General features: G+C 35.7%; 1 protein-coding gene across 2 annotated transcripts in view; it reads right to left on the bottom strand.

The window, feature by feature from the left end:
• Window positions 1-24,488, bottom strand: part of CNTNAP2 (contactin associated protein like 2) — a 2,276,620-nt gene that overhangs the window by 1,359,978 nt on the left and 892,154 nt on the right. The window lies entirely within an intron of this gene.

Below are 24,488 nucleotides of genomic sequence, written 5' to 3'. Positions count from 1 at the left end.
CCTTGAACACGAGCTAACCATATGTGGTTTTGGCTACAGAAGAATTGATAGCTCATTTTTTCCCTGACAGGCAATGTGCTTTTTTCTGCTTCTGCATTTATGCCTGTTTTTATTTTTACTTGAGTGTTTCAGATGAATCTAGTCCCCCTCAAAAGATTCCACGTGAAAACAGACTATGCTATATACTTAATTTCCCTCTCCAATTGTAGATAGGCACAATATATTTTCTTTAAAGTGAAAACAAAGACATGAAATTGCAATATGTAAAATGCATAGTACTGAGTCAGTCTATTTTGTTTCTGGTTGAAAAGAGATTTTCAGGTCATTTGTTTATCACGTACACATTAATAAAACAAATGTTGAAACTGCAGATATATCACAGTCTTATTTATAGCCAAGGCTGTCAAGGTTCCTGTAGAAATCCAGCTGTGACAGATTATTCCTCTATGCTGTGTTGTCTAATACTGCAGCCACTATCCCAATATGGTAATTTGAGGTTACATTTAAATTAGTTAATAACAAAAATTCTGTTTTTCAGTCACTATAGCCATATTTTAAATGCTCCATAGCTACATATGGCTAGTGGCTACTGTATTGAACGAAGCAGAAATGGAATATCTCCTCTATCACAGAAAGTTCTACTGGACAACTCTACATACCAGAAAAGGGAGAATGATAGTAAGTCAACAACTTTGAGATTAGCAGCTAATGAGTTTGGGGGAACTGCATCTCCAATTGTCTGAAAGGCTCAGCTTTTACATCTCTGCTCAATCCCTATGCTGCATAAAGCTTTAATTCCATTATTCATGTGACCTCTTCCCTCCCCTACCAACTGCTTTCTTACTGCCCCATCCCAGAAAGTCATACTGTTTGTTCCCCATGAACAGAATCTATTAGAAAATAAAAACTAAATAGTTGGAGAACCTGTGGAAGGCAGAATTCTGAGATGGCCCCTATGAGTCCTTGCCTTTGGGACAGGTGACCTGTATAATCCCCTTCTTCTGAGTGTGAACAGAATCTGTGAATATGACCGCTTTGCTCTTCTGATTATGATTATGTGATACAGCATAAGGAGTGGATTTAGTATATGTGATTAAGGTCCTGTATCAGCCAGGGATTCACTAGAGAAAGAGAACCAGGATGATAGAGTTTGCATTATTTATGCTCCCCGCCCCCACCTCATTCTAACATTGAATCGTAATTCCTAATGTTGGAGGCGGGGCCTAGTGAGAGGTGTTTGGGTCCCGGGTGGATCTCTCATGAATGGCTCTGTGCCCTTCCCCGGGTAATGAGTGAGTTTTTGCTCTGTGTTTTCCCTATGAGATCTGACTGTTAAAAATGGCCTGGCACTTCCTCTCTCTTTCACTCCCTCTCTCACCATGTGATAACAGATTTCCCTTGCCTTCTGCCATGAGTGAAAGTTTCTGAGGTCTCACCACAAGACACCAGCGCTTCCTGTACAGCCTGCAGAACCATGAGCCAAATAAACTCCTTTGTTTTATAAATTACCTAGCTTCAGGTATTCATTTACAGCAATGCAGAAAGGACTAATACACAGGAGGATACACAGATATCAAGATCTGTTTCACAAAATTGGCTTATGCCATGTAGGGGATGATTTGGTAGGTCTGATGTCCATAGGACAGGCTCTCAGGAAAGGCAGACTGGAAACTCTTGGGAAGAAGCCCAGGACCACCTAGACTATTGGAGATAGCCTCCTTTACTTAACGTCAATTTTTTATGGAGTTTGTGGCCGGGCGTGGTGGCTCACGCCTGTAATCACAGCATTTTGGGAGGCTGAGGCGGGAGGATCACAAGGCCAGGAGTTCAAGACCAGCCTGGCCAATATGGTGAAACCCCATCTCTACTAAAAATACAAAAGTTAGTCGGGTGTGGTGGCGCATGCCTGTAATCCCACCTACTTGGGAGGCTGAGGTAGGAGAATTGGCTTGAACCCAGGAGGCGGAGGTTACAGTGAGCCAAGATTGAGTCACTGCACTCTAGCCTGAGTGACAGAGCAAGACTGTGTCTTGGAAAAAAAAAAAAGAAAAATAAATAAATAAATACAGTCAATTTATTATGGAGTTTAATCATGTCTATAAGGTAGTTTCATGCAACACCTATGTTAATGTTTGATTGGCCAACCCAAGAGGGTAGCCTTGCCAAATGCACACATACAACTGACGCTCGCAAGTCTCCAATCAGTTGATTTTAGGCTTGACTCAGGCAGGTCACCCCTTTAAAAGAGGGTACAGAGATTTGATATTTGTAGCAACAAAGACTGCCTCTCCTGCCGTCCCTGAAGAAGTAAACCATCCTGAGTTCTACAGTTGCAATAAAATGACTTCTGCCGACAGTATTCGAGCTTGCACAAGAAGACTGAATCTCAGCCCACAGCCTAGGCAGACATGCCGATGGGCTAAGCCATGCCCAGACATCTGGTCCACAAAAACAGTAAAATAATAAATGTCTGTTTTAAGGCACAAATTTGTGGAAATTGTGCCATATAAGAAACTAACACACAATGGAATGCGAATTGAGAGCATTAGATGAGTGTGGCACTGAGCTGAGGAGACTTCAGAAGATACTCAACAGAATGCTTGTTGAAATTATTTTCTTTCTATCAATGAAGAATTTCTTTGTTTCATCTTTAAGGATAAAGAAGTTGAAGCTCAAAAATTAAGTAGTTTGCCCAAAGCGAAATAGTACCTGTTGGAGCCACTGTAGTCTACAGACAGTTGAGATTATCTCTTCTTATGGATGCATGAATTAATGCGGGACAGGTGGGTTTTGATTAGTCACTGTTACATGGTAAATATTATAGCATGGTGATAAAAAGAATTATGATAAAATACCATTCTTTGGAATAGGAATACACAGTTTTTGGAGTTTAGTAGATCTAATCTCTTACTGCCCAAATGTTGGTGTCCCCTCCGAAAATTCATGTTGAAATCTGATCCCCAGTAAAACAGCATTTGGAGGCGGGGTCTTTGTGAGTTAATTAGGTCACAAGGGTGGAGGCCTTATGAATGGGATTAGTCTTTTTTTTTTTTTTTTTTGTGGGAGACGGAGTCTCACTCTGTCACCAGGCTGTAGTGTACTGATGTGATCTCTCGGCTCACTGCAACCTCCACCTCCTGGGTTCAAACGATTCTTCAACCTTCTGAATAGCTGAGACTATAGTTACGTGCCACCATGCCCAGCTAATTTTTGTATTTTTAGTAGAGATGGGGTTTCACCATGTTGGCCAGGATGGCCTTGGTCTCATGACCTCGTGATCTACCTGCTTCAGCCTCTCAAAGTGCTGGGATTACAGGTGTGAGCCAACACACCTAGCCTAGTCCTATTTTAAGAAGTGACCAGAGAACTACCTCATTCTCTTCACTATATGATGCTATAACAAGAAACTAGCCGTCTGCAACTTGGCACAGGGCCTTCACCCACACTCGACCATGCTAGCACCCTGATCTTAGACTTCCAGCCCCCAAAACTATGAGAAATAAATTTATATTGTTTACAGTCACCCAATCTATGGTAATTTGTTACAGCAACTTTACCTGACTAAAACAGTGTCTAACATGTGGTCTTCAAAATAAAGAGGAAATAAATACCCACCATGGTTGGTATTATGGAAAGCGAACCTGTTTAATTATTGAGGCCAACATTTTTTTATCTTCACTATTCTCCCCCATTACGAGTTTGTGCACTCTTTCTCAGGAAGAAATGCTCGTTAGAGTCTGTGTGAACACTTACTAGTCTATAATTGGGAATGAACACAGCAAGAATTTTAGGAAACTCAGAATCTCCTGTAAGACTTAAATAGAATTTATAAAATCCAATATGTCAGAATGTGTTACCAGATATATCTACAAGGCAAAAACAATTTCCAGTGTGATATGCCGTTCAGTTTTATAAAAAGGAAAGCCCATCTAGAAGGCAACTTCAGTCAACCATGAGCATGGAGAAGCAGCTGTCTGCTGTGTCACTTGTCCCGTTCTCATCCTGGATTTGGCAAGTAGAGGTGAGATCTGAAGTAGTCTGTCATCTGATGCCTTGGCTGTAATGGTAACAGAACTGACGGAATAACCTTAGAACTGACAATGATCTGCTGAAAGTTACAGTCTACTGACATCTGTAGTTCCGTTTAAAGAACTGTTAGGAGCACTGAGAAAACTTTTGTTCTTTCTAATTAAATAATAGGTCAGTGTGACCTTTGTTGCCTTCTAGTTTCTGTACATCAAGCTACTGTTGCAGATATCAAGTTTTTGCTTTTAGACCTCTGAATTAACTTGTAAGGTACTTTTTTCTTTCTTTCTTTTTTTTTTTTTTTTTTGTTTAATAAAATCACCTTTTCTGACTTTCTTATACTTTAGAGTTTGGAAAGGAGACAGGTACAGAAGATATGAGTCAAGTTCATGAGAAAATCACCGTCTTTATTTTCTTAATTTTCCTGATTAAAACTCCTGATTTTAATATTGACTAAAATGCAAGTAAAATCAGAAATATATTTCGAATAATTTTTACTTAAAATAATTTCCACTTCTAATAATCAACTTAAAAATGACTATCAGCTTTGTGCCATTTACATTTTGAGATGCTGAGAAGAGCAGAAATTCAGTATAATAACCAGTCTGTGTCTTTAAGAAATTGACAATGGACTTGAAGAATATACTGAAAAAGCATAATTAATTCCTCATAAAATTTTAAGATACAAGGGAAACTGAACATAAAAGTGATAGGATATAAGAGGAAAACTTTATCCACACAACAGACATGTAGGTTCAAATCTGTGTCTGCCACTAACCAGCTAGTTGGCAACCAACAAACTACAGCCACTCCTAATGTTGTTTACCTGGTGTTTAAATATGAGAGCTGGAAAACATCATCTTAAACTGTCCTTAAAAATTATACTGCCTCAATTTCTGAATAGTTAGTTAGAACAAATAGGCTCATATTTACATCAAAAGTTTGTCTGCAATCAACTTGATTTCATTCTTATGCAATATTTTTTTTACTTAGAAGAGAAAATAGTCTCTAGTGAAGATTCAAATCGTTGCCATTTGCTTAATAATTACTATGTGCAAGACATTTTCCATTAAACTTTTCAATGAATAATTAACAATATTACAGAATGGCTATTATCACATTCACCTTACATATAAGAAACTGAGCTCCAAAAGGATCAAGGACTTGCTTAAGGCTTCATAGCTAATAAGTGAAGAGCTGGAATTTGGACAAGGCTCCATATTACAGTAGATTTCTTGTCCATTTGTGCATTTAAAACAATCTCATCTAAACTATTTTATATAAGAAGCAGAAATTAAAAGAAAAACATGTATAGAACAGATGTACTTAATTTCAGAGACATTTAAAGATCCAGCATTTTATTTTTCATTTGGGCAGGTTAAATATTTTCATCAGCTTACTTCATAAGGAATTTGAGCTCTTGAAACTGCAAAATTGATGTAGGCTTTACAGTCTTAGTTCTAAAAATCTATGTCTTTCTAGACTGAAATAAGGTCAGCCAAATGTGAAGATTTTAACACTTTTAGAAAATGGATTCGTTTTATATAGTTTTGTTGGCGATGGGGAGAATGATTTTCCATTCCCTACAGTTATTTCTTCTTTATTGTTCTTTATTTAAGGATATATTGACATTGAATAAGTCCCCTCTGCTATTAATTGAATAGTTTGTAACTACTTAAAGAAAAATACACTATAAGAACTGTTGACTGCAGATGGGAAAGAAGTGGGGGGGAAAGAAAGGCGGTGTGTGTGCATTCAAGGTAATACAAACAACACTCACATTTTGTGAAGAATGCTATGCGAGGCACAGGGAAAATGTCAAATCTCTACAGACTGTGTGGTCAGTCAAAGAATTCTTCCACATCATTTAGCAGGTGAGATGCTACCCTTTCATCAAGTATCTTACAAGACTCTTGTTATACAATGGAGAGGTGTTTATGGTAGGATATGCACTTAACAGCAATACACAGAGCGTGTACCTGTTACTTTTTTCCATTTCATAATGTGTGAAACAAATGTATAAACTATTTGTCATAAGAATTCTGATATATCAATTCAGTTGACATTGGAGTTTTAATAATCTTTTGTTAATGCTCACTCAATATACAATTTCTAAGAACTCTCCAAAATTAAAAATTAAAATGACACATTAAATAGCATGCTAATGGTAAATCAGCATTTGAATACTACTTTAACATGCCATTTCAAAAGGCTTCTGAAGTGCTATACTTAACAACCACTAGAGGACATTTGTTAAAGATTGAAAACAGTGCTATTAACTAACATATATTTTATATTGATTTTAATGAGTTGTCTCTATTTCTTCCCATCTCTCACTTCTCTTTCTTATCTCTTTCTAGAAAGCTGCTGTAATTCTTAGCCAATGTACATATCCTTATACTCCTATAATGTTAAAATGATCATACAATTTTGAGAAATCAAAACTGTGACTTGATAAGAGTAATTCTCCCGAGAATTTTTGTGACATAAATGTGCTGAGTCTTCCTTGCAAATATACCTGTGTTTTAGTCATTATGCTGAACTTTATATTAGTTACTAGATATTTTTGCCTCTCATTCTTGTTTCTCCTATGAATTAATTTATTATTTAAAAATAGCTTAAGAATGAACATTCTCTGCTTTCTTGGGCCCAATATGCTCCTTCATAGTTCCACTGGGCATACAACAATTATTTTTATTTTCCAGAAAAAAACTGAGACTGCTATTAGCTCCTCCTCCCTTAAAAATGCATCTATAAAATGTCCAAGTGTGGAAAGGAATACCAGTGTGTCCCATACCTGTGGTTGTATAATTATCCCCAGTGTAAATTGCTGAGCAATTGGCCATTTCTTACCAACAAAGTCATTTTGTATATAGAATAGATAAAATAGGGATTCATTCTTTCACAAATATTTCGAAAATATCTACTACATTGCAAGGCAAAATGTTCACACTCAAAGTCCACCTACTGATGAATTCTAATAGAAATGAAACCATACGTATTACCTTTAATGTAATGTGATAGAATTGCATATGAGGCTAAGCACTAAAACCAAATCCAATACGATTCTGCTAGTAGTTCCTTGTTGGGAAGTATCAGGAAGAGCCATTTCCTCTTTGAGGGAGTTCTCAGTTCTTCATCTGCAAACTCAGTAGCTGGACTAGAAAATACACGTGAAGGCAGCCACCTCTACACTTTTTCTGTCTCCATGACTCCTGTCTTCTATTCTGCTTTCAAGTCAATCATTGCAGAGAGCAAATCTCTTTTCTGAGTATTATAAATTATATTTTGATCTGAAAGCAACTCCTTCTGGAAAATGCTTATTTCTATGTGTGAGCATCAAGACCTCATTTTTGATGCTTAATTAATGTTTAAGGCATGTTTTCTTGTGAGGTTAAGAACAGATGCTGGACAATAAATTTCATTTCAGAGTTGAGAATATCGGAAGTAAGCAAACAGTTACTACATGACCCTCCGCACTACCAAAGGGAAGAACTAAGAACAGGAGCAGCAATAATAATAATAATAATGGCTAATACGTATAAATCCCTACCTTGAACCAGCCATGGTGCTAAGCACTTTGCATTTATTATCTAATGTAATCTTCATGACAAATCTATGAAGTAAGCATTATTATTCCTATTATGAGTGGCAAAAATGAGATTCAGAAAGCTTAAGCAATCATCTCAAATATACCCATTTAGTAAACGTGGCATTTGCTTTGTCTTTAAACCCAAAGGGCCATCTCTTTTCATTATATCATATCATTTATAATAAAGAATAATGCTACACTTCATAATATGGTTACCACAAACAATCCCTGTGCATGCATAGTCTGTTGTTGTAAACTAAAAAGTGACGTTGTGAATAATTCTTTGAATTATTACAATTTTAAGCATTCTATATGATATTTAAGCAGGGATAAATTGTGATATAAATCACAATAATATACTGATATTACACTGCTTTCTCATGCGACATTTAAAATATAGATTTTAGGTACTATCTATAGTGTTAGTATCTGAACACTAAGTAAATTAATTTATTCAGCTAGTGTTTTTTTTCTCTTTTTCTGTTTTCTTTTTTCTTTCTTTTTTTTTTTTTGAGACGGAGTCTTGCTCTGTCATCCAGGCTGGAGTGCAGTGGCACGATCTCGGCTCACTGCAAGCTCCGCCTCCCAGGTTCGTGCCATTCTCCTGCCTCAGCTTCCCAAGTAGCTGGGATTACAGGCGCCCGCCACCACACCTGGTCAATTATATTTATTTATTTATTTATTTGTGTGTGTGTGTGTGTGTGTGTGTGTGTGTTTAGTAGAGACGGGGTTTCACCATGTTAGGCAGGATGGTCTCGATCTCCTGACCTTGTGATCTGCCCACCTCGGCCTCCCAAACTGCTGGGATTACAGGTGGGAGCCACCGCACCTGGCCTTTTTTTTTTTTTTCAAATAAAATAATTGGTTGTCATTTTGGAATAATTATTTATAGGTGGACCATCAACACATTCCCAATTGATTCAAGTTTCCAAGACTGCCAGAGAAGCAGCAGAGAATCACTGAATCTTGGAGGGGGAAATACAAACAGGGGCCGCTGTAAGTATTACAACTAGTCTCTGGGAACACGAGTGTATACACACATGCATCATTGTGTGTACAGACAAGTGCGTGCACACAATGGCACGAGAAGACCGTGAAATAAAATGAAACCAACATTGACTTAGAATAAGCCTTTCAAAAGAACAGCAAGATGGAAGCTTAAAATTAAAACTGATAAATAAAAGGATGAGAACTTTTATGCGCATCTGAATTTATACATTGAGATTCAAATCTTGTACATATTTTAAAATGATATTTAGAGCAAATTATATTTTTTTCCATTTTTCACACTTTTGGCTAATGATTTATTTTATTTTATAATGTTAAAAACACATGAGATTTACTGTCTTAACAAATTTGTAAGTGTTCACTGCACTATTTCTGACTGTAAGTACAATGGTGTATAGCACATTCCTAAAATTTATTCGTCTGCTCAACTTCATGCCCATTAATAGTAATTAATTCTACATTTCCTCTTCCTTCCCAGCCCCTGGCACCCACCGCTCAACTCTAATCATATTTCTGAGATGTAGTATTACGGATAATCTTTTTTATACTTTTCTGCATTAATAATCAACAACTTTATTATTAATATTCAAATATTACTATAATCACTGAAAGACAGATACTGTATGATTCAACTTATATAAGGCATCTAAAATAGTCACAAGCTAGTGAGAATTAATCTAACAAATGGTAGTTTAGTTAACCAAACCACCCACTATTTCTTCAATTAAAAAGCAAGCATGGGAATAGTAGTGTATACTTAATTTTGTAAGGTGAACCCATTGTACAATTGGAGATAAGATCACAGTCAAGAGTATCTTTTTATTTGCAAAAACAAAAACAAATCAGAATTCTCATATAACCCCCTCCCCAGTTTTGTGCTCAAGACTCTTACTAAGTAACTGGATTATCTGTGACAGACTGAGGTTGCCTAGAATTATCCAAATAGCTCTTTGAGGTGGTCAGTCCAATTTAAATGCAATAAAACATCCTCCAAACCAATTTAATGGCATCAACCACTAAAGCAATTGTTTGAACTTTCAATAGAACATATTTTCACACTGTGTATTATGCCCGTCTAGGCGCAACTCCAGATAAGCATGATTAAGATGACACAGTGACTTCATTCTCAAAATCGGAAGAACATTCACATGTATCATTCAAATTCTTCCGACAACCCTATAAGGCAAGGGAGAATAGGATGTGTGGCATTTTATGTGAATTGGAAAGGTTTGGCTGGGATTGCTGAGCACATCACCATGGAATGGTATTGTGTGGTGTCCCATGGTCAATGAAGGTGTTACTAAAAGTGCAAAAAGATGCACAATCCCAGGCCTGCATCATTTACTTCACTAGTAGGAAAATAGCCCTTTGAGGGCCGGGAATAGTGGCTCATGCCTGTAATCCCAGCACTTTGGGAGGCTGAGGCCAGCAGATCATGAAGTCAGAAGTTCAAGACCAGCCTGTCCAACATGGTGAAACCCTGTCCCTACTAAAAATACAAAAATTAGCTGGGCGTGGTGGTATGCACCTGTAGTCCCAGCTACTTGGGAGGCTCAGGCAGGAGAATCGCTTGAACCCGGGAGGCAGAGGTTGCAGTGAGCTGAGATCGTGCCACTGCACTCTACCCTGGGTGACAGAGCGAGACGCCAGCCTGGATGACAGAGCGAGACTCCATCTCAAAAAACAAAAATAAAACAAAAAAACAAATAAGAGCCCTTTGAGGTGGAAGCTAATAAGTGGGGCAAAGCTATTTTATTGATTTGTCTGCTCTGTTTTAGAGAAAATCAGCTATTTTCTCTTTATGCTATTTATGAAGGTTAATGCTTCTTAAATGTGAAGAGAGTGTGTGAAAACAATATAAATTTGTAGTCTGTTAGCAAAGTATATTCTATAATAGAATAGAATATAATGTAATATACTCAATAGAACATACTATATCTATAATAGAATATTAGAGAATACACTTTGCTAACAGACTACAAAATTTATATTATTTTGAATGTCTATTTTTTTTTTAGCAAAAGTGAAATGCAAAGGAACAGCTATATAAATAAACCCCAGCCAAACTATATGGTAGATCTAATCAATCTCTTCTTGATCCCAAACTTAAATTCACAATAAGGAAAATGTCCAATTAACCAAAGGAGATTATAGATTCAAATTGATCCTGGTTGAAAAGATGATACACTTAATGGCAAAATAAAAACTAATGTGTAATTAATAACAATAAAACTACTTAGATTAAAAATATTTAGAAGAAATGTTGCATATTTCTCCACAAATCACAGACAAAAGATATGAAAATTCAGGAGGTCATTTTCTTTTGCAATATTTATGCTGGTGAGGTGACATAATATTTTCTTCTGCAATACATACATAGGAGATCTATATATGTAGGCATACTTTAACACTATAAATATTGTCCTTATCAATATGAAGTCTATGGAAATCTCAGCATGCAGTACATGCTTTCTGCAAATAACAGACACTGCTACATAAATCAAATGAATGTTCAGTCAATTCTTACAATGTGTCAATTTTTCTTTCATAGTTCCTAGGAACACAATGAGCTGATTTCTAGGTGACACTTCCACACCATCTATACCAGCAGTTCTTACCCAGGGGCAGTTTGGCCCCTATGAGACTTTTGGGTCAATTTTGGTTGTCACAACTGAGGGAAATATGAGGTACCCCTAGTATTTAATGGGTAGAAACCAGGGATGTTGCTAAAGGTTCCAGTGTACGGGACAACTCTTTCCTCCAAAGCCAAGAATTATAGAGCCAAAAATATCAACAATGTCAAGGATGACAAACTTTAATCCCTACTGACAAAACTTTATCTTTACTGAAAGTCAAAAATATAATTTGTTTTAAAACATTTATGTACTCTTTTATTTTAGAAAGAAGATACAAGAAGAAAAAATAGAAGATTAAAGAGAAAGAGTGGCATAATTTTTTTTTTAAATAGAAGAAATGAGGTGATCTAGAGTCATTATGGAAGGTCATGTGATGGATGAGGCAGGCTCTACTCTCAGGCTCAACTGTTCCTGGGCAAGTCCAGGCTAGGTCCACAGTGTTGGTTGACAAAGGAGGAAACACATTGCATTCTCTTGTCATTTTATGATCTCGACTTCAAATGACTTGTTTTACAGCATGATCTTAAATAAATTTGTAGCATATTTTAACTTAGACACTGTTGAAAAAAATCATCTTGGCCAGGTGCAGTGGCTCACCCCTGTAATCCCAGCACTTTGGGGGTCCAAGGTAGGAGAATTGCATAAACCCAGGAGTATAAAACCAACATTGGGAAAACAAACAAACAAACCAAACACAAACAAACAAACAAACAAAAAAACCCGTCTCTACAAAAATATAAATTAAAAAAATTGGCCAGGGATGGTGGTGTGTACCTGTAGTCCCAGTTGCTCTAGAGGCTGGGGCAGGAGGATTGCTTAAGCCCAGAAAGTCGAGGCTACAATGAGTTATGATCACACCACTACACTGCAACCTGGGTGACAGAGTGAGAATGTCTCCAAAACAAATAAACAAACAAATGAGCAAACAAAACTCATCCAGAGAATGAATTGAAACCACTTGCCCCACTGTATTACTCAGATAGGCTTCTGGGACCCTCACTGGATAGGTTTTGTTGCAAAAATTACTAAACTTGCTTTTTGTTCGTTAACTTTGGCGTTAGTAAGTATATGTTATTTTGGTCAACAAAAAACATACCTGTAATAGATGGACACAACATGTTGAAATTTGGAGTAGAGATTAATGAGCAAGGCGGTTAAACCAATCATGTTCAGGGTCCAACTCAAATCAAAGTGAGCTCAGCCATATTTCCTCCCTGTCCTTTGCAATATAGAAAAACCTTGTAAAAGGATTGGGGGAAATAATTATATTTTCTATAGAAATGCAATGCTGTGGGAAAGAGGGTTTTTTTCCCCTTAATAAAACATTTGCACTTCAAAGTTTAGGAAGCTACTTGTCCATTTTCTAGTTTATATTTATGATACACAAATACGGCCAACATAGCAAGTTTAAGCGAGCACATACAGCTAAATAGAAGGACGAAATATTTTTTTAACAGGGAAGAAAAACAGGGAAGTTTTTCTTCTCTGTTCTGATAACAGGGAAGAAAAAATTTTATATGGGATTTTACATGTTGTTGATTTGGCTAAAGTTAGTAATTAATGCAATCTATATGGTGAAATTAAAATCGGACTGTTGAGAACACTTGCACACAGGAAGGGGAACATCATACACCTGGGCCTGTTGTGGGGTGGGGGGAGGGGGAAGGGATAGCATTAGGAGTTATACCTAATGTAAATGACGAGTTAATGGGTGCAGCACACCAACATGGCACAAGTATACATATGTAACAAACCTGCACGTTGTGTACGTGTACCCTAGAACTTAAAGTATAATAAAAAAGAAAAAATAAAAATAAAATAAAATAAAATAGGATTGTTAAATCAAATTTACACAAAGCAAACGTCTTATGTAGGTCCGAAGATTATTAATAATTTTAGAGAACAAAACATTAAGAGCTTGTGGTGTAAGGCCTAACAGTAAGGCCCAGTTTATGTGTGCTTTGACATCTGGGAAAAGCCTGGAGGGTCTCCAGTGGCCTCACTGCAAGTTCCCCTCCCAACTTCGCTCCTGTGGATAAGTCCTGCAATAAAAAGATGCTGCTTCTCTCGGGGATCAAACATATTCCGCTTCTCCTTGAGTATTGGGTCTCCATTCCCTGCTACCCCACACCCACAGAATTAACCAAACAAGCCAATCACATCCTCTGTGGGAGCCAGGGGGAAGAACACTCTCTTGATACTACAAGTCCTGCCTCCTGCCGTGTCTGATTGTTCACTGTGTTCCCAAGGACAACCCCCATGTCCCCTGCAAGACGTGAGATGCCTTTCTCTCAAAGGCTATCTGGAAATATGACTAATAAACTGCTGTTGGTCTCAGTTGCTCTACATCAGGTGTCAGGTGTTCATTCATGCCCATCACCCCAGGAGAGGAAACCCCCCACCCTTACCCATGGGATAAAGGGGAGGTAAGTAAAACAGAGGGACAAGCAAAGCAAGGCGGGATCTGATACACACTGCATAGTTCCTCAGGCTTTTTCTTCTTGCATCAGACATGTGCTCTCTGGCCCAGAGTAATAGGGACAGTCTTTAATAAGCTATGCAGTTTATTGCCTCACACAAGAGCATTTACGTTATGAAACATCTCCATTTCATTCCTCCATGGTCATCTAGCTGATAAGTGATTTTCCAGAGAGCCATGATCATATAGCTAAAGTTGCTAAGTGTTTACCATAAGAGACCTAACACAGGGACATCTTGCTAAAAACATTCCATAAATAAGGACTTTTTTCCTAGGAAAGATTATTATTTGGGGGTGCTTGAGGGTAGAGTGTTCAAATGTTTACCAAATGATTGTTACAGGTTGAATGCTTTCTTTAATCCTTCAGATTATTCCCCCATTAATTGGTAATAAAAGAGAATACTGACAGTTTCTTTAACTCCTCCAGTCCAGCCAAACAAGCATGGAAGGTGAAAAACTAATAGGACAGTATTTTGAGCATGTGGGAAAAAATATATATGCTTCATTTAGAAGCATAGAAAATATAAAAAACTAAATTTGAAAATCTTGATTACTTCTTTTCAAGTCTAACTATAAAAGATCTGATACTATTCTAATAGGAATAAAAATATTTAATCTCTGAAAATCACTGATTTCTAATTCAAGTAATTTAAATTGCTTGAGATTTTAAAAGTGAGCATACTAAATAATTATTTTATTATGTTGTTACTTTTAATTCATGAGGACAATTACTGCCATCTTAAATATTTGCTCTTCTCTCCCTAGCTAAGCTAATTGAAATAGGTGATAATTAAAACTAACAACACAAGAATAAAAGCTAATAAAAGAATCACTTATATATCTTTGCAGTGTTTTAAATTTTATTACTTTCCTCATATTAAATGGATTATAAGTGCAATGTTGATGGACTCTATAACTGTAACTTAGGCTTTAGTACTCTCTGTAATCATCTATCAAAAATAAGAATTAACATATATATCAAAGGTAGTTAAAATATCTCCGGGGGTAAAACTACCTGAGAAAATACACTAACTGATATTGATAAACTTTCTGCACCAAAATGCAATTAAAGCTTGAGTTGTGTTTATTTACAAGCTGTTCTTCAATGAATCCAATATGAAGAAGATTCGTCATTTAAATTTTCCTGCTGGACATGTGGAATGCACAGTACTACTGAGGTATTTTTCTTACTGGATATCTCCTATATATTCTTATGGTGATAATCAATGGGCCAGAGCATTGCTATGGTCATTAGAATTCACAAAATTATATTTTCTGGGGGCCATCATTAAGATTATAAAAAGCCCTTGTGGGTGAAGAAGAAACAAAGAAGAATGAACCAGAGGAGAAGAGTATCAAATGTCAGAGAGGAAGCTCTGCGCTAGATTGTTATGCAGGATTTCTAGGTCTGCGATTAATTCACTTAGCACGTCACGTAACTCTGTGGATTTTGGTTTCCTCATTAGTAAAATAACGGATTGGGCTGGATGCTCTCTTGGGAACTTTTCAGCTTTGAAGTTCTCCTAGAGTACACACATGGCTCCTCTTTGTAGTAATCAAAATATCTTATTTATAAACCACAGTGAAATATAGTTCTTTTCCATTACCTTATCCTTCTCTTTAACCAGGCACCAAAATGTGTGTATATATACTTCGGTTTTAATATGTTTACATTTCTTGGGAAATTATTTTATGAAAAACTTGGGACTGATGTGTATAATAAAAGTTATACCCTCCATTATTCTAGAAAGTATACTGTTATTCATATTTCAGAGTGACAGACATAGGTCTAATTGCATATTACTCTCTGCCAGAAATTTTAATTTGCTTTTAAATCGACATTCTTGATTTTATATGTCAGTTTAACTTTGAAAGGTCTTGAAAGTAAATTTAAATTTAGATTTTACAGTAATATGATGTGACTCCAACTCTGTATCAGTGACATATTAAATAGTTCTCCAGAATACAAGCTAGCTGCCAATTGTAACTGTCTTGTTCCTAAATATAAAGGTAGGCTCACCATGTTCTCTCATTAAACAGAGTCAATTGTAAGTTTCTTCCAAGTAAACAAATTACATTAGAAAAAAACAATTAAATACTGATAGCATGTTTCCCCATAGAATAAAAAATGAGAACCTATATTTCCATGCTTTAAATTTGTTCATTTCAAATGTCACCCTCAAATGGTAATCCAGGAATGAGATCCACTGAGTATCTGATCCACTAGCTATCTACCTCAGTCAACCCCTGCCAGAAAGGCTTATACCCACATTACGTACAAATGTCTATCGTGTGCACCTTCATTGTTAGCCTTATCCCTACAATAATATTTACATGTACAGATCAAGAAGTCATTATCTCAAACTGACAATGAATGACAATCTACAGAAATCCACATAATCTCAAACTGACGCTGAATGACAATCCACAGAAATAGTCTATTACAAAGCACTCCAATTCTAGTTTGAAACACAAACTATTCTTAAAAGCACTAAAAATACTACATGTGCTCAAATCTAAGTTCCAGATCTCCTAATGGCAAGAACATTTCTGGTTACAACATACAATATTTTTAAAAATCTAATAACATGAAAACTTAGAACACAGCATATCCCAAATATGTCATATAGTACATGACAATTTTAATTACCTCTTTAATTACCAGTTTATTTTGTATTACTTGGCAGCGATATCTATTAAATCTATTTTTACGTTAAATTACTTTTATATTGACATTAATCTGGATCTTGAATTTTTTTTCCTCTGATGATAAGCAATCCATATACATAACCCATGAAGCAACCTCAAAATTATGGTTTAAAATAATACACAGAAATAATAATACAAGTTATACAAATACTTAAATTAGAAAAAAACCACTGACTTATTTGCTTTATATAGCTCTGTTTGAACATCTATTATTATATTTAGTTTGGCAATTATTTCAATATTTTGTAGGCCCCCTGGAGCATTATTCAATATGGAGCAATAGAATCATATCCTGTTCCACCAATAAAATAATCTATACAGCCTCAAATAGAAAACAGTTTTCACTGGGGGAATAAATTATGTCTGTATCATTTATATTTGATGTCAGTTCACTTCAGCAAACATTTATTGTGTACAACGAGCCTACCATTTAAGGGGATGCCAGTGATGAATAAGGTGACACTTGCTGTCTCCTCCTCCCACTATCTTACAGTTGACTTTATTTTGAATTATTTTGTTAAATATTCCATTGGAAATATTCATGTAATATTATGGTATATGATATCTGATAAACATTCTTATGAAAATAAACATGTGACTCACTGTGGAAATTCAGAGAATTCTTATTAAAGATTGCCTCTCAACTGAATCTTGAAAGATAAAAAAGATTGGTCAGGTAAGGAGGACAGAGAGGGTATTTTGGTTAGAGAAAGTATCTCGAATGAGTGCGTGTTAAACAAGCAGGTCACTCATGTATGACGAAAGATAGCTTGTATTCATATTTAGATCATAAAACACAACATGACAGGATTTAAGACTACAGAGGTAGTCGGTGGGTGGGGAGAAATTAAATTTCAAACAAACAGCTTGGACTTTATAGGCAATGTAGCATCATTAACATGTAGTCAGCCCAGATGTAATACGGTCAGATTTGAACTTGATTTAAAATTAGCAAAATGCTTTAAAAATAGTATAATTCAATGTTTTTAATCTTATTAATATTAATAAGATTAACAAATCTGTCATAAATATATTGATCCTCTAAGCAATGTAATAATTTATATATTTATCTATATACACTGAAATGAGACTCACGTTGCTAGCTAAAAACTCCAAATATGAAATAAATTATGTTCTTACCTCTGTGTCTCTGTGTCTTTGAAAATGTTAGTTCTTGTCTTGAATGCTCCTTTATACCTAATTTCTGTTGCTTCTTAGTGAAATCTTATTTCATTAATCAACATAGGTGAGGCTTCCCTCTCTGTCATAGCGCTTATCATAGAGGGTTTAAACTATTTACTTATTCATTTATTTTGCCAAAAATTAGTCTCCTTGAGCGCAGGGTTTATGCTTCAGGTTGTTTCTAAATGCCTGAATGCAATACGTGTTCACTGAATAAATTGAAGAGATTATAAAACCAAAATATAAGTGTCTGGGACGTTTCTATATGATACAAAATTAAACATCTAATTTAAGTAGGAACACACAGGTTGACTTCCAAAACTGATGTTTAATTTTTTGCTCACTTAAACTGATGTAAACATAAATTCATAATGATTTTAATGAATCATTTATATATATATATACAATATTGTGTTGAATAGTGTTTCTGAAAGTCCATGTCCACTCAAAACCTCAAAGCATGGCCTTATTTCAAAATTCGGTCATTGTGGATTGTTAAGATAAGGTCATCCTGGTTTCGGGTAGATCCTAATTCCAATAACCGATGTCCTTAGAAGAAGACTATGTGAAGACATAGAGACACAGACAAAAGTGAAGAAGTTCATGTGAACGTGAACCCAAAGGCAGAGATTGAAATGAGGCAGGAACGAGCCAAAGAATGCTAAGGACTTCTGGCCACCACCAGGAGATGGGTGAGGGACATGGAATGTTTCTCTCTCCAAGCTTCTAGAAGGAACTACCCTTGCTAACACCTTGACTTCAGACTGTGCCCTCTAGAACCATAATAGAATACCTTTCTATTGTCTTAAACTTGTCTTAAGATTGCAGAACTATTTTACAGAGACCCCAGGAAACTAACACATCTGCACTTGGCAGCATCTCTTGCCTAAGCAGAATGAGAGTGAGGGGAGTTAGTGTGTGTCCTGAGAAGAGGGTATTCTCACTAGAGATGCAGATGTGCCATCAATCAAACACTGTCTTTTATTTATTTGTATTTAACTTCTCCTGATATGTTTTCCTTTTTTCTCAGGCAGCAACATAATTTTCCATTATGATTTGCACTCAGTGACATACAGTTTCTATTATTTATTCATCCAAATTAAAAGCCTATATAAAAATTACTTTCGTTGCGTGTATGTTGGTTTCCCAAGGTGCCGTCCTTACTTTTAAGAGGACTCTGGCTAAAAGCTAATTAAGTATTTGCCATCAAAAATGCTCAGTGCTTTCATCAATGCACTGGGTTTGGCTTTTTAAAATGAATGTTTGAGTAATGCAGCCATAAATGATGTTTTGAAATTATTAATCTGAGACCTCTTCCTTTTGCTTTATGAAGTCCCACTGGTCTCGCGTAAGAAGATCAGCGTCTGTGCTGTGGGAGGAAGCTCACTGAATCGAAAGGCATGGGACATATTGCTAAGTTTTAAAAATAACTTAATGCACTTATTTCAACTAAACTTGGGGGAAAACCAAACGTAGAGGAAGCAGAATGTTTCAAAATGAGCTTAGATTTACTAAAATTGGAATTCATATTATATTCAAGACAAGTCAGGAAATAGGAACAATAGAAGCCCTAAAGGCTTCAAAGCAGTGGCCTGGAACGAAACTCTCCACCTGGAATAGAGTCAGCGTCTTATTTCAACCTTGAGAAGTACCTCATTGCTCAGATGACAAAGTGATCATGGAGGAACTGCACAGAGGAAAGATGGCAAACACAAGGGGAGTTACACCAGACTCACGGTCAAACAGAAACAGTGCTCACATTATGATTTCTCTCTCTCTCTAGTTTTCTGGCAAACTTCGCAGTGAAAGAAGTCCCATTCTCTCACTTGCAGGTTTAAGACAGATCCCAGGTACACCCTCTCAGGAGTTTCCAGACAGATTAGAGAATTCATCTCTCTTCCCCAGGCAGGATCAAAATGATGTTTCTCCTTGCTGAGACCCTAGAGTACGCAGCACTGCTATTCTCTAGGAGGGCAAAATGGGGGGGCTGTGTCTAATCTACATTTCCCAACTCAAAGTTCTATGATTCCTTTTGTCATTGAAAAATCAAAAGAAAGCTCTTGAGACAACAGTTCACTAAGCTCAGGAACACGGAGTATCATCTTCTAAGGGCTCTTTCTAGTTTGAACTCTAGTATAGAAAATTTACATCAAGTAACTTTTGGAAAGTGTTTCGTAACGAATATGTTTAACATATATATATTTTAAAATATAAACACGTATATTTTTCTTGGAAAAGAGATCAATGTAATTTGCATTCTTCGCAAATAATAAATGGAAAACCATCTTATCTGGACATTTGGTGTATGCTCTGGTATGAACGCATCCTTCAGAGTTCAATGTTTGGAAACTTAACCCCCAATGCAACAGTGTGGAGAGGTGGGACTTTTAAGACATGAATAGGTCATGAGGGCCCAGTTTTCTATTATGACATGATGCAAAAAGAAGGCCCTCGCCAGATGCCTGTCCCTTGACCTTGAGCTCCCCAGCCTCCGGAACTGTAAGAAATTGACCTGTGTTCATTCTAGATTACCCAGTCTCAGATATTCTGTTATAGTAACACAAAACAGACTAAAACTGTTTGGTTAGTAAGATGACTGATCATTACATTATTGACAGTAAAGACAGTTTTCAGGATAATTAAATTTGTATTTTTCAAACTAAGAAAAAAAAATAGAGACTGACACTTAACTTTTATAGGTCCTTCATGTTATAAAAAGACATGAAAAAATAGATGCTTTGTCTCCTCTAAGCTGCACTGTCCAATGTTAGCCAGTAGTCACATTATTTAAATCTGAATTCAAATGAATTAAAAATTAAATGAAATTAAAATTTTAGTTCCACAGTTGTCTTAGCTACATTTCACATGCTAATAGGCACATGTGGTTAGTGGTTAGAGCACACTGACAACATCTACATCTTTGTAGAAAGTTCTATCAGGGAACATTGCTCAGGCCTATTTTTGTCTTTTCTTTTCTAAAATATATTGACTCTTGTATTAGTTTCATGTTGTTGCTATAACAGATTATCCCAAACTTAGTGACTTAAAATAACAGAAATTTGTTGTTTCACAACTTTGGAGGTCAGAAGTTCCAAAGCGTGTCACTGAATGAAATCGATGTGTTGGCAAGATCACATTCCCTCCAGAGAAAATCTGCCCCTTTCCTTTCCCTCTCCTGGTAGCTGCTGGCATTCCTTGGCTTATTGTCACATCACTGCAGTCTCTGGTTCCAAGGTGTTCACATTCCCTCCTTTCCTATCTGTGAAATCTCTCCCTGCCTACCTTTCACAATGATACATATGATTGCACTTAGGGCCCACCTGGCTAATGTAAAATTGTCTTTCCCTGTCATGATTGTTAACTCACATCTGCAAATACTTACATGCTTACAACTTCCAAGAATAAAGGCTTTATGTTATGAGAGGTCATTACCCAACTTACTACATCCAACTGAAATGCTACTTTCTAAATTTTATGTTGCTAAGTTACTTACTCCACTGGTATCCATTGATATAAATGTTAATATAGTTTCCCAAACCTATATGATTTTCCCCCAAAGGGGCTTATACAGTAGAAAAGTCTGTCTTCCTAATTTGCTTTTTATTTTTCCTTCTGTTCTTGTAATTGTCAAAGCCCAGGCTTGATAGAAAAGCCCATGACAGCACAAACTCACAACTTTATAAATCTACTTGTAACAGTGATAGAACATGTGGTCTCAGTTTAAGTCCACACCTGTGGACTCCTAAGTGACCTCATCGACAATGTTTGCTTTAAAATTATTACTGTAAAAAAAGTCACATCAAAAATAAATATGTGTCTAGCAATCGTAATGAGAATGAAGAAGAGCCTGCAAAAACTACTTAAAACAATAAAATAGATTATCAATAGATAGATGATAGATACATAAATAGATAGATAAATGGGAATCCATAGAAATATGAGCAAGATTCTTGAACAAACACTTAAAAAAAGGTATACATATGACAAATAAGAATAACCTGTTTTAAAAATTAGAAACATAACTAAAATGAGATATGACAAACACTCACCAGAATGGCTAAACTTTTAAACAATACTAAATATCTTAATTTGTAAGCATGAGGAACTCTAGTTAATTGTGTTGGAGACTTTGAATTGGTATAACCAATTTAGAAAAATTTGTGTCATTATTGGCCAAAGGTGAACACACATGTATGCTAGTTTGTTATTACCACCCCCAGGTCTATACCCAACAGAAACATTTTTAGTAATTCTTTAGAAATAGCCAACATCTAGAAACAACTCAAACGTTCGTCAACATGAAATAAACAAATGATTGTAGAATATTCACAAGATAGAATCATACTGAGGAAAAGAAACTACTGTCTCTAATATCAGCATGGATAATTCTCAGAAATATGATTTTTAACTAAAGAAGTCAAGTGTAAAATAATGCATATTTTATGATTCCATCTGCATGAAATTTTTTTGAAAAACAAGAACTAATCTATGGTGATACAAATCAGGTGAATTTTTACATTTAAGAGTTGCAGTAACTGGGAGAAGGCCTGATCAGTGGTTGCGGCATCTTGATATGATGTTTTGATTAAACTGTGGATGGTCAGATGGGTGCTCATTTTGCTGGGACTAAAAACAGGACAGTGATAGAGACCTTTGGCACTATACCAGACCACCTGGTTTCCCTTTCAGATCTATCACTCAGGCTATGTGCTTTTGGGTAAATTTTAACTTTTACTATTTTTATTATGATTAACTCTATGAAATTATTTATCCCACTTCATCTCTCAAAGACCATGTCTTTCTCATCTACTGTGGTAATGCTACCATTTAATATGTTTATCATACATGAAAAGTGCTCATTACATAATTGCTAATAAAATAAATTGCACATACACATAGTCTCCATGGAAGATTTTATATATATATATATATATATATATATATGTGTGTGTATGTGTGTGTGTATGTGTATATATATATATGTGTGTGTATATATATCTATGTGTGTGTGTGTGTGTGTATTTATTTACTAAAAGCTAAACATGGCTCTTAACAAAATTTGTGCTGGTCACAATTATATCACATTTTGTTCTGGCCTTCCCGTCATGATGCTCCGCTGAGAGCAAGACTATGTGTGAACATGACACTCTATGAATGACTAGATCACATACGACCAAGGATTCTAATTTATGTTAGACCTCTTTTTGGGCCTCTCCAGAAATGCTAAATTTTCCTTCTAAAGAGCTACATTCTCCTGAAGAACTGAATCTTTTGTCTCTCTACTAATTTTATCTGCTACAATAAAATGGCAACCAAATAAACAGTTTTTGAGAATTTTTAAATGACCTCCATGACCCCTTTTTTGTAGTTTGCACATAACACTATTGCCTATGAATTAATAAGACGGTATTTGGGCACTATTATAGCTGATATTTTGACCAATTTCTGTTACTAACTTTATATAGAGGCGAAAGCTTCATATATTCTTTTATATAAAATACTAAGTGTCTAGTGTGTTTTAGAAAGCTTGTCCAACGGAGGCATTTGAAATTTTCTGCTTAGTGTGAACTCATTTTTGTGGGTTTATAGGAATGAGTAAGAAAGGGGCTAATAAGAGACTTTTTGCAAATCACAGAGGAACCAATCCCTCTCCTAGTTGATACCCAGCCTCTTTGTTCCCCCAGGCAATTGTAACAGCAGGAAGAAAAATTTCCAGGAATGAGGAAAGTATATTTTACTAGGGAAATCATATTTTGAAGCCAATGTTTGCAAATCATGTGTTCATAGATTAAATGTATACTGCCTAGCAGTCTCACAAAGAAACAACAACCACAACTAGAGATAATCTTGAAAGCAGTTCTGTGTTGGTATCGCCTTCACAGAAGCAAATAAGCAAAGATATATCCTCTGAAGAAGAATTCACCATCAACCTTGGTCCAAACAAGTTTCCACAGATAAAATTTTAAAGAAATTGAGGTCGCAGTAAAGAATATGGATAAGAATTCACCATCAACCTTGACCCAAACAAATTTCCACTGATAAAATTTTAAAGAAATTGAGGTCACAGTAAAGAATATGGATAAGCATAAGGATAAGGATAAAAAGGACAGACAGGCCAAGGGGATAAGAAGAAAAAGAGGGAGGTAGGAGAGTAGGAGAAAACAACTACCATTTGCAAAAATTAGCAGAAACAAGTGACAGAAGAATTATAATCCCCCAGATTCATATGTTGGAATCCTTAGATATAAGCATAATGTATTGAAGAAATAACAAGAGAGATTTAAAATATGTTTAAGGGAAAATAACCTCTTTAGATGACCAAATCGATTTGAAAAACTAAATTAAATTTGGTAGAGAAAACGTCATTGACTTTAAAACCCAGTGGTTGGCTTTAGTATAAGAATACGCATAACTGAAGAGAGACACTTAGTGAACTGGAAGGAAGTTCTTCCAAATGTTTTCAAAACCCATCATAAAGACCCAAATACATAGATAACAATATAGCTTGCCCCTTTTTAAATATTTCATAAGACAAGGCAATTTTATTAATAAGCTTTATTATTTAGTCTATCGAACAAAAAAAACTTCCCAAATCTTCAACCTGAAGTATAATTAAGATATAGTGACATGCCTGTTAGTCTCTGTGTGTGTTTATAATATACATTTATAACATACAAATAGGGAAACAACCTTTTATTTTTTATATATATATGTATCTATGCATAGATACACACATATGTAAATGAGAAGCTAGTTTATTGTCAGAGAAAGCAAGTAATGTGAAATAATTTTTTAAAAAACAGCTTACTATTTAAATAAAGATAAAACCTGCCACAAATTTAAATAACATGATACT

Source organism: Theropithecus gelada, chromosome 3 (genome assembly GCF_003255815.1).
Source record: "Theropithecus gelada isolate Dixy chromosome 3, Tgel_1.0, whole genome shotgun sequence".
NCBI classification, from domain to species: Eukaryota; Metazoa; Chordata; class Mammalia; order Primates; family Cercopithecidae; genus Theropithecus; species Theropithecus gelada.
Note: the sequence above shows the minus strand (reverse complement) of the source record. Positions and strands in the feature narration are given on the sequence as shown.